Source organism: Lonchura striata, chromosome 4, assembly GCF_046129695.1.
Source record: "Lonchura striata isolate bLonStr1 chromosome 4, bLonStr1.mat, whole genome shotgun sequence".
NCBI lineage: Eukaryota > Metazoa > Chordata > Aves > Passeriformes > Estrildidae > Lonchura > Lonchura striata.
In genome coordinates this window covers 23,764,501-23,775,000 of record NC_134606.1, presented here as the reverse complement: position 1 = coordinate 23,775,000, position 10,500 = coordinate 23,764,501, and positions in this window count along the sequence as shown.

Sequence of the window (10,500 nt, the reverse complement as noted above, 5' to 3'; positions counted from 1 at the left end):
CCAGATTTATTTATATGTGGTTAAAATGAATGCTTCTATTTAAAAGGGGAAATATTTCTACATGTGCATATAGTTTTCCAAGAGTGTACCATTAATTGATTGTTGATAATAAAAGCCAAAATCAAACATAGTTACGGTGATCTTCTTACTTCTTGTTAGGGCTTCAGTTGTTGGGAGGTCTCGGGGTTGTTTCTGGGAGAGATCCAAGGCGCATGTCGCAGAACCTGAACTGTGTTATCAAGAGAAGATTCGCTCAGTAGCATCAATCTCTGTTATCACCAGGAAGACCATAACTGCCCGTCCCATCATTACTGCCCTTATTAATTATTTGCAAACAGACTGATTGGGGGGAGAAGCTGTGTCAGATTTGACCTTTTGTCACTATCTCGGAAACTGGAGATGGACAATATTAAGCGATATCCGTTAAAAGGAAAACAGGGCAAAACCCACAGGCCCGGTTTGCCAGTGGGCGCAGCATCCCGCAGAGAGCCTTCGCCAGCCCTTAGATCAGCACTTCTGCTGAATCCCTCTGCCGGCACCGAGGGCAGAGAGCGGGGACTGCGCGGCCGCGGGCTCGGCTCCCACCTGGGCCAGGAGCCGCCCGGCGGCCTCACACAGCGGGACTGGGCTGCGTTTAGCGCCCGGCAGCGAGAGGCAGCGGGACGGGGCAGCGCCCGGCCCGGCCCGGCCCGGCCCGGCCCGGCTGCGGTCCTTGCCCCGGCGGCTCCCCCGTACCCGGAGCGGGCGGCGGGGCCGATGTGCCGGGGCCCCGCGGGGTACGGGGTAGCTGAAGCCATCCGGCGCTGCCAAACCGTGCAGACACCCCGTTCCGTCAAAAACCCTCAGGCAAGGACAGGTTCCCTCCCCGAGAAGAGCCGGGGTCGCCGCTCATCCCTGTGCCCCCTGCCAGGGCAGCTCCTGGAGCCGGGCACTCGCGGGTTCGCTGCAAGGGCGTCGGGGCGATGAACTCTCTCTGACTCTGGCACAGTCCCTGGAAAAAAAAAAGAAAAAAAAAGTCTGTCGGTTTGGCAGAGAAGCAAACTTTGCAGGGCCTTGTCATCTGCGGGGTGCAACATCTGCATGGCTGGGGGGCTGGGGAGAGCACGATTAAAAATGTGCAAATGGAGCAAGTGCTCGTTCATTAATAAAGTACTTGCAACATCAGGTTTAAAATGGTACAATAAAATATGCAGTGCATTTTCCGGAGGAGAACAACTTGAATGCATTTTTTGAATACGTGTTTTGTTTTATTGTGGGCAGATTTTGCCATTTTACTTTTTCTTCCAGAGGTGATTCCATGATCTAAGAATATCTTTGTTAAAAGTAAATGGACTGCCACTAGGAATTAACCAGCCGTGGACTACTGAGCAGTTCTGCTAATAGTGATCTCCATGTAAATGTTTTCCCTGCAGCTGGAGAAGCTGCAGTGCTCAATCTGCTTTAGCATGGCTGAATTGACCCCTGAGCTTTTAGAGAAGATCAGACCTGTACTACCAGTAAAGCAACCAACCAGCCAAGGGTGATTTAAAGATATCTCTCCTGGACGGGCCTTGCTGCATGAAGATGATGAGATTTTATGGCATGCAGTTGTGCTTTGAAGTCATCAAGGGATGACAACACATTACTATTTTTTGGCCAAGTTCACTCTTTTGCCTGCTAAAACTTGGGCTTTATTTCTAATACAGAGGCTTCAGCTTCCTACAGTGGATCTCACTGCCTATCTGCTAGATGTCTCTTTTCTCACACTGTAAAGTGGGTTGTATTTTGATATATCTTCTTCCTGGTAAGTCGAATAGACTGTGATCTTTACATCTCCCGCAATCCCTAAGGCTCAAACTTATACAAATTTTCCAGATGTGGAACCACTCCCTCCTGTTTCTGAAGATGCCTTGCAGAAAGGGATACTAGGATAGCACCCAACAGTGCTCAATAGTAGTTCATACGGTGCTAAGATAACGTCTGTATTTCTGATCAAAATTTTCCACTTAGGTATCTAAACTTATCATTAGTCCTTTTTGGAGACTTCTGTTCTGTCACTGACCCCATAAATCCTTTCCCAAGCTACTGCTTTCTGCATTCTGGTCACCCCCACAGCAAGGGGAACCATGGGAGGCCTGAGGCATATGGCACTCCTCATTTGTAAGGACCAGTGGGCCTGTGACAGACCAGTTAGAATGGTTAATTCATCAACCTTCATGATTGTTCAGTCAGGTAGAAATGGATGGGTTGAAAATATACAATGTTTACTTCTCCTACCTGTCTGAAAAGGCAGGAGCTTGAAAAGAAGTATCAATTAAATAAATAACCTAAGGAATGTTGCTAGAGGAAGACCATGGAGTACCCAGTAGGAGCCCAGTCAGGAAGAGGATGCCAAAAAGTTGCTTGCCAGTGGTACCAGGGAGAGCTGAACAGGCAAGATGATCCTTAAAACTAAGAGGTGCTCTGGGGGTCACAAGGCAAGGAAGTCTGGACAAAAGGACCTAAGAAGCGAAAAGATGCTACACTAAAGAAATGAATGTAGAACCTTTAATTTTTCTTGAGTTTACCCACTCACATTGTTCAAATAAATGATAATTCATTATATAATCAAACTCAAATTCAATATGAACATATTGTATTTTGAAGAGTTTGGAGGTAAATTCGCACTGTGTGTTTGGAACAATTTGAGTGTTTAATTGTTTGCTCTTCTAAACACCAAGAGTTAGAATTCAGGTCTAATGTTGAATTTGGCTCTTGCACACACTCTCACTTCCTTCTCTCCAGTACTTGAACAAAAAATATAATTCCTGATGGCAGAATCAATCTTTGATGGATGCATGACAATGCAAACATTAATTTTTCTGCTAAGGAATACGAGGCCAGCATACAGGAAAACTACAATTAGTAAAAACAATCCCTCTCAATGATAAGTAAATGTGTCTAAATTGTTTAATCTTTATATATTTGCACTTATTTGATAGAATTATCAAACTGTTACCAACCGATAGGAAAAGGAGATATCATGATAAGTGGCAGTGGTCCATCAGGATATATTTTTAAATATTCTTTTCCTCACACCTTTTTTTTTTTTTTTTGACATTATTGAAGTGTACCTGGCAGGAATCCCCTGAATGAGCCTGACCCCAGTCAAGGCTGTCAGCCTATTGCTGTGGTCAGAATCATGACCTCTTTCTGAAGTCAAAATCTGGGGTTTCTTTACATGGAAAGCATGCTCACTGTACAGAAGGGGAATGGGGAACAAAAACCACTGTTAATTCCTAGATACCTATGAAACTTGTATCTGTCAGTAACTGTCGATGCACATTTAGCACAAATCATTAAGAGTCAAAAAACATTAATGTATAGATTACCGTCATTATCAGTAAAGCAGATCAGCTCTATGAAGTCTATATATCAATGGGAGACAAAACTTTCTATTTCTGCCACTAATTTAATTTGTTCTTTTACAAGCTATCACCCAGCAACTGCTATGAAATAAACTGGTGGCTTCAACCCAGGTGCTACTAAAATCTGGTTCCATCTTAGAAAAACACCTTTGTTTCTTGTGCTTCACACAACAGCTCATCATGTAGGCCAAGGAATGATTTGACAGGAAAACAATTTTCTTGATATGTGGGAAATTAATCCAGAAACAGTGCAAGAAATTTTAACCATGAAAATAAAGCTCATGCTTTCATATTTTAGGATGAAATTTTCTTTGGAGAGAGGAAATACTCTTTTGGGCTGATCCTTGTAATAACTATCATATCAACAGGAAATAAAAATATTTGCACTTAAAAAGAAGTATTATTTCATACTAGTATGACAGGATAAGGCCTACTTATTCCCATTTCTTTCTGAAAGGTAATAAGGGAATTCCAGTGACATCTCCAGGTGCTTCAAATAGTGCGTAAATTGCATTTGAAGCCTATAAACAGTATTAGATAAAAGTTCTACTTGCAAAGTACAAGTGAGCAAAACTCTGTCTTTCCAGCAGTCTGAAAATCTACTGTCAGCACTGAGGCCTCTATCACCAGGCTCAACACACAGATGGGATCTTCAGAAGCATTCACTTCAGTAATGTTTCACAGAAAGATGTCTACAGAAATAAAAGAGAAATAAAATCAATATATCAATTTCCCCTAAGAGGAAAGCATCTCTGGGGAACAAAGCACACATTTTATGAATTTCTATGGTTATTCATTACAGAAAAGAAGTGGAAATTGTGAAACCTGTGGTTAAGAGACCTGGTCACCTGGCATGGACATGGTATTCAGGAAAGTTTGGGTTTCTCCTTTCAGAGGCGTGCATCACCCAGAGCACCCAGACGGAGCTTGGAGATGCAATGCCTGTGGAAGGTAATTCACTTCTTGAAACCCCCAGAGAGACAGCCTGCAGCAGTCCCTGCCCAAGCACAGAGCCACAAACACTGTGACAAGGGTGGGGGCTTCTTCACCTTGAGCCATGGCAGGGAGCAGGAGGTTCATGCAGCCCCAGCTGCCTACGCTTTCCCAGCTCACTGCCTTTTTTCCTGATGACAAGGGAGCTGAAGTTGAGCTACCTGCAGCCAGCTCTGGCACCCAGAAGCTACTTACATTCTGGGGCTCATTTCCAACAGGAGCCAGGAATAATCTCTTCCCTCCTCCTGTGGTGGTTTTTTTTTTTTTTTTTTTTTTTTTTTTTTTGTGAGTTGGGCTCAGCACTGGCCTGATTTCCTTCTGTGGCTTCCTGGGGCTTGTAGGTTGTAGGACTCTTTTCCAGAGAACCAAGGAAGAATCCAGCTTCATTGAGTCCTTGTGTGTTTGTCTCAGCTTTGCAGATGGGGAGCAACAGCAGAGTTGCTACAAGGTAGAAATTTTCATTTTCATTGAGGTTTATCACGACTGTGTTAGTGGAGTTCAATGCAATGTACAGTTACACAGACACACTCCACAGGTTGTCACAAGCTGCAGGTTACTCCTACTTTTTTTAACTTAAAGAGTCTGGCATTACAGTTTGAAATAATCACAAAACAGTATTGTAAGGAGAATTCAGAAGCTCTTGGCCCTGTCTTTATTTCACAATATCAAACTGTTTCTATAAAGAGCTACCAAAATATTTGTGCTCTATTACTTTTAAGAAGATTACCAAAAGGTGTGAACCCTGAAAATAAGTAGTTCATAAATCACCATAGATAATATTGCAAACAAAATGCTGCCACAACTAGCATGCAAATATCTGAGGAACTCACTTTAATGACAGTCATACACTTTATTTAAAAACTGTGTTTATTCATTTTTAATACCAAAATCTCCTTACATCTGGAAGAAGAGGTAGTTAAAACTCGATCTGCTGCTATTGCATGCACTTGTAATGCATTATGTGAGAGCCTATCTTAGAACAGTGATGCTTTAAACATCCAAATCTAATTATCACTAGGACTATCTCTATGGAGACAAAAAGTTAGGTAAACATGGTGTGGGTGGTTTTCTCCTGCTGCAGGAAAAGAGGATGCTCTAGATGGACATCCAAGTCCTTCACTCCCATCACAATCAATTCCCACTGGGAATGTAGCACTCCTAAATTATTTCTGGCCTGAGTCACTGACTATCAAACCCAGTGCCATTCACAGGAAAGTGGTAAGAATTATCAAGGGCACATACTGTTCAAGAGAAGTGGAGAAGTTATTTGAATTAATAATTGGTATTACTCAGTGCTGTACTGTATAATCCTAAGTATGAATACTAAAACACTGGAGAAATTAGACCAGTCCCTTCAGTTTTTTACTGATGTAATCTCACCTTTCAGTTACTGCATCACTTGGTGTCCTTCCTAAGCTGGTTAGGAGGAAAAAAATTAGAATAATACATAACAGTGTAATTGTTTGATTCCTGATTTAACTTAGCCCAGAACCAGAAAAAGGGGATATTCCCAGTCACTAGATAGTCAAACTGTGAGACTCATTACCACAAGATTGGGTTGATGTGAAGATTTTAACTGAATTCTGAAAAAAAACATGAGCTCTTAAGTAAGAATATCTGGGTGGTACAGCTTCAGATAATAAAATATTCTGAAAGATTTCTGACATAAACCCACCCATTTCAGGCTGGAAATCAATTTCCACTTACTGAATGTGAGACCTTTGACAAAAATTTTTTACCAATAAATTTCTTGTGTGTTCTTCTCAATCAACTGTTGCTGTTCAAATCTAGAAATGGATTTATGAACAGTAGATCACAAGTCTTAGGCTGTACTCCACTCCTCATTTCAACATTCTAATAGCAAGTTACAGTGTGCCCTCCCAGCTTTCCCCATGTCTTTGTCTTTTTGTTTGGTAATAGTCCCTGTTATATTTGCCGGGTCAACTTCAGTCCTGGCCACAGTACATTCCACAGCTGAAGTCAAATAAATCTTTGAAAGTGATTAATTTTTCCTATTATTGCTGATTACTTTCACTGATCAATACTTTCACTGGTGTATACCACTAATACATTTATATGTCAATGTGGGAATCAATTAACCTCAATTATTTCTTTTCAAAGATCATGACATTTTGTTGTTGCTGAAATTTTAAGATATATATACACAAACTTATGGCTACATTTGTCTTTAAAATTGTCCAGAATAATATATAAAAAACCTCTTAAGTATAAAATGCTTTGAAAGAATTCTTACAAAATATTTAAAAGGAATAAAAATGAAAATATTTAAAAACATAAAAATATGCGTATTAAACCCTCTGTAAATTCTAAACCCAGTCATATGTGAATTCTGAACAAAAAGAGGTTTCTCTAACCAATGAAAAATATTAATGATACAAGAGAAGATTCAATTATATAACTGTGTATGGTAATTCTCTATGATTTATAAAAGGCAAAATTCAGATATGCTATGCAATAAATTATTATTACGGCGCGACTACACTTTGGTCTAATAGAATCCCATTATTTAGAAATGGAAAAAGAAACCCCATTAGATTATAGGCTTAATTCCTGCCAGTGCTGAGGTCACTGCTCTTTTGCTCTCAGGCTTGTCTACGTGGAAGCTGCTGGTGCAGTTGAAGAATCTTCTTGAGCAGGTAGACATACAGAAAGGTAAGAGGAGCACTGTGTTGATGTTAGCACTCCCATGAAGGAATAAAAATAGTTGTAGTGGGTAAATCATCTTAATCAATAGTTTTAAAGAAGAAAAATCTGTTAAGATCTGGAGGGCAAATACCCCAAAATGGCAACACACACCAGTATTGACAGTATATGAGGATTAAGGGTCAGTGGAACCAAAGCCACAACAGTGCTTTGAAACAAAAGTGATCTTGGCACAGCATGAAGAGCCTTGTAACATACCTGAATGTATGAGATTTTTCTGAACCTACAGCTGTTGAGAAGTTTCAGCAAATACTGGTTTAAATGGGATCTACTCAGCATAATTTTAAGAATAAAACTACACATTGCGAGTCACTTAGTTTTATCTTGAAGCTGAAATGAAGTAGGAGGAGAAAAGCTCTCTTATAGGCATTTAATTGGGGTAGCAGGGAAGAGAGATAGATACAACAGATTAATTCCCCAAAATCCCCCAGCAAAATTATACATGTTGTGGGCAGAACAGGTGAGAGACCTTTGAAGACTCTCCTTTGTGAGTCCTCGGGCAGAGAAGGAGGTAAGGGGGAGATGAGCTGCTACGTGTCTCTGGAGGACTCTGATCCCACTGAAACTCAGCTATGCCAAAGCTTCTCCATGGCCTGCAGGTGCAGGTTCAGGAACTCCTCTGTGTCTCTTCACATTTCCCAGATCAGTTTAGTTCTGTGATCTCCTTTTCCCCCAGGGAGAAATTAGCCACCAGGGATGTGTTTTCTGAGGAGGCTCCTTTGGCACGGCAGTTTCAGGCAGCGGAGAACTCAGATTTCAGCTGGGAGTGTCCTGCTATCCAGGAGGGAGTCATGTCTCTCAAATTTTTCTGCACAGAGGTAAAAGCTGAGACATGTGTCTTTAGAGGTGTGTTGGGTTTTTCTTACAGGGGACAGGTGCACTAGAAATGCAATTTATTCTCCTCCATTATAACTATTTATTTTGTTGCAGCAACCATGGTTTCCATCCACCCACAAATGGCAGCAGGGCTCCAGGGGATTGTCCAGCAGTGCATCAAACCTGCTTTTACATGTCACTTGTTTGCTCGTTGAGGTTATGAATTGTCCCCAAGCAGTTTTTCTTCATGAAAGCCATTCAGTTCTCTTTTCCATGAGCACCTGGACCCTCCCTTTCCCCCAGGAACCAAACTGCCTCACAATTTAGGGAGTTGCAATGACAGGTATCAAAATGCCCAGGTGTTGCCATCACTGCCAACAAGCCTGTGCTTCTGACAAAACCACTGCCTCCTGCTTCAAGAAGCTGTGGAAGAAAAATTTGCTTTTAGCAGAAATTTGTGGACCTTCAATTTGTGGATCACTGAAAGGGATTTGTGACTTAAAAAAACTGGGCATTAACCATGCTGCTGGCTGTTGAACAGAGATATTTAAATTATTGCTTACTATCAGTGGTAAAGCTGTTGAGAAGTAAGTTTTCTGCTACTATGTCAGGAGGCACAAATTGCTTAATCGCTTGTGTCATTGAATGAGACTAACATTAGTTATAGAAGCATATCAGATACTGTTAATCAGTGCAGCTCCAGAGGATACAGTATTTCAAAACTCACATCAATTTCATGCTCTAAGAAAGTAACTTCGAAATGTTTTTTTTTTTTTTTCTATTTAGTTGCCAGAGTTTATTTTAAAATTTCTAAAGTCCTGGGTTGAATAGTTGACTCACTAGCATGCAACTCAAGCAAATGAGATATCACTGATGGAAAACTGATAGAAAAGAAGATTTGAACAATTATACAGAACAGATAAGCCATTAGCTTCTTCCAGGACCTAATGATGAGCTCTGCAGGATCATTCGAGCTACAGCCGTAATTAAAACTCATTCTGAGTCATTCTGTTGCAGCAGAAAACATTAACAAAAAGGGAATCTTTGGCAACCTCCAAGCAAGGGAGGACTAGCATGAGACTGGTATCTGACATGAGTAGGACTGAAATATTTTTGAAATATAAAGCTATAAAAAAGAATTGGCATTTTATTACTATTTTATTTAAAAAGCTATTGTTTGGAAGCATAATCACAGCTGAATAAAGACTTAAACATGCTTTTCCACCTTGTGTCACCTGTGAGAAGGCCATTATTCAATTATGCTGAATGTGTTATATTGTTCTATTTATTCCATGCTTAAATTACTCAGCTGTTTCAACCACACTCCTTCATCCTGTTGCTTTAATTAGTTGATATATGTAATCTCTGTATTTGACCTCCTCTCAAGGAAGCTGCGTTTTTGCATTGGTTTCTTTTTTCCAGTTGAGAAAAAGATTTTGTGATACATGAAGTGTGAACCCCATTCCATGTGACCAGTTTGTTCAGTCCATCTCAGAAGCTCCTTGTGAAGTAAGAAGACCTGCTAGGTCTGTGCTGCCAAAAGGAAACAATTACAACTATTTATTGCCATCCTGGGCTCCTTTAGAATTACAAACACAATTGCTTTTAAACATTCCAATTTAGAAAGAATAGGATACATGCAAAGGTGTTCCCAGCTGTAGGCTCATTGCTATTTAAGCAATCCCAACCACAGTCCTCAAAGCAGGTGGCCTCCTTTTTGGCCACCCCACTATTTTCAGGAAACAACTCAGCTTCTACTGGTAGAACACTATACATAGACTCAATAGAGTTGGTTCCTGTTTTTTTTTTCTGTATTCTGTCCAAAATGTCATTCTAAATTGCCTGACCAATGGCTTACCTCCGTGAAACATCTTCTTTATGTACAGTACTATGTAAATTTTACTACAGTGGCCAGAGTTAAGAAAAACATTCACTTTTATACCACTTTTTCTGTGTTTTGCCAAATCAAATATTTGACTAATCAGCAGCACCTCTTAACATGCCAATAACTGGATAAATAAACCTAATGCAGGCTAAACATATTCTGTAATCCAGAGTAGTCCAGAGGGACTTTCTGTTATCTTTAAAGGTGACCAGGGGGAGCATGAGGAAAAAATAAACATGAAAGGAGCCCACTTAATGGAATGGTCCCTGCTCTAAGATATACTTTTAAAAGTTAATTAATATTTTTTAAATACTTTGATGAAAATATATGTTTCATTTCATTCTACTTGAAATAATTCAGCTGGTAATCCTTTTTCAGAAAGGAAATTATTGTTGCTGCCTCACACACAGGTCAAATTATTTCCCAAAGTAATAAGCTTGGCAAAAAAGCCTATTATTTCAATTCTTGAATAAGGACTCCGTTCACATGTCTAATGCCCTGTGTAAGAGAATTAGCAGAAACTCATCTCAATGTGGTTTCAAAAGAGGAAACTAAGCAGACAGCCTTGTTAATTTAGCATATAGACTTGGAATAAAGTACAACATCCATCATCTCTTGAAATTCAATTAAAAATTGGTCTTGCGTCCAAGGAGAAGGAGCCAATTTTCTGCTGGAAGCACAGTCTTGGAAGATCAC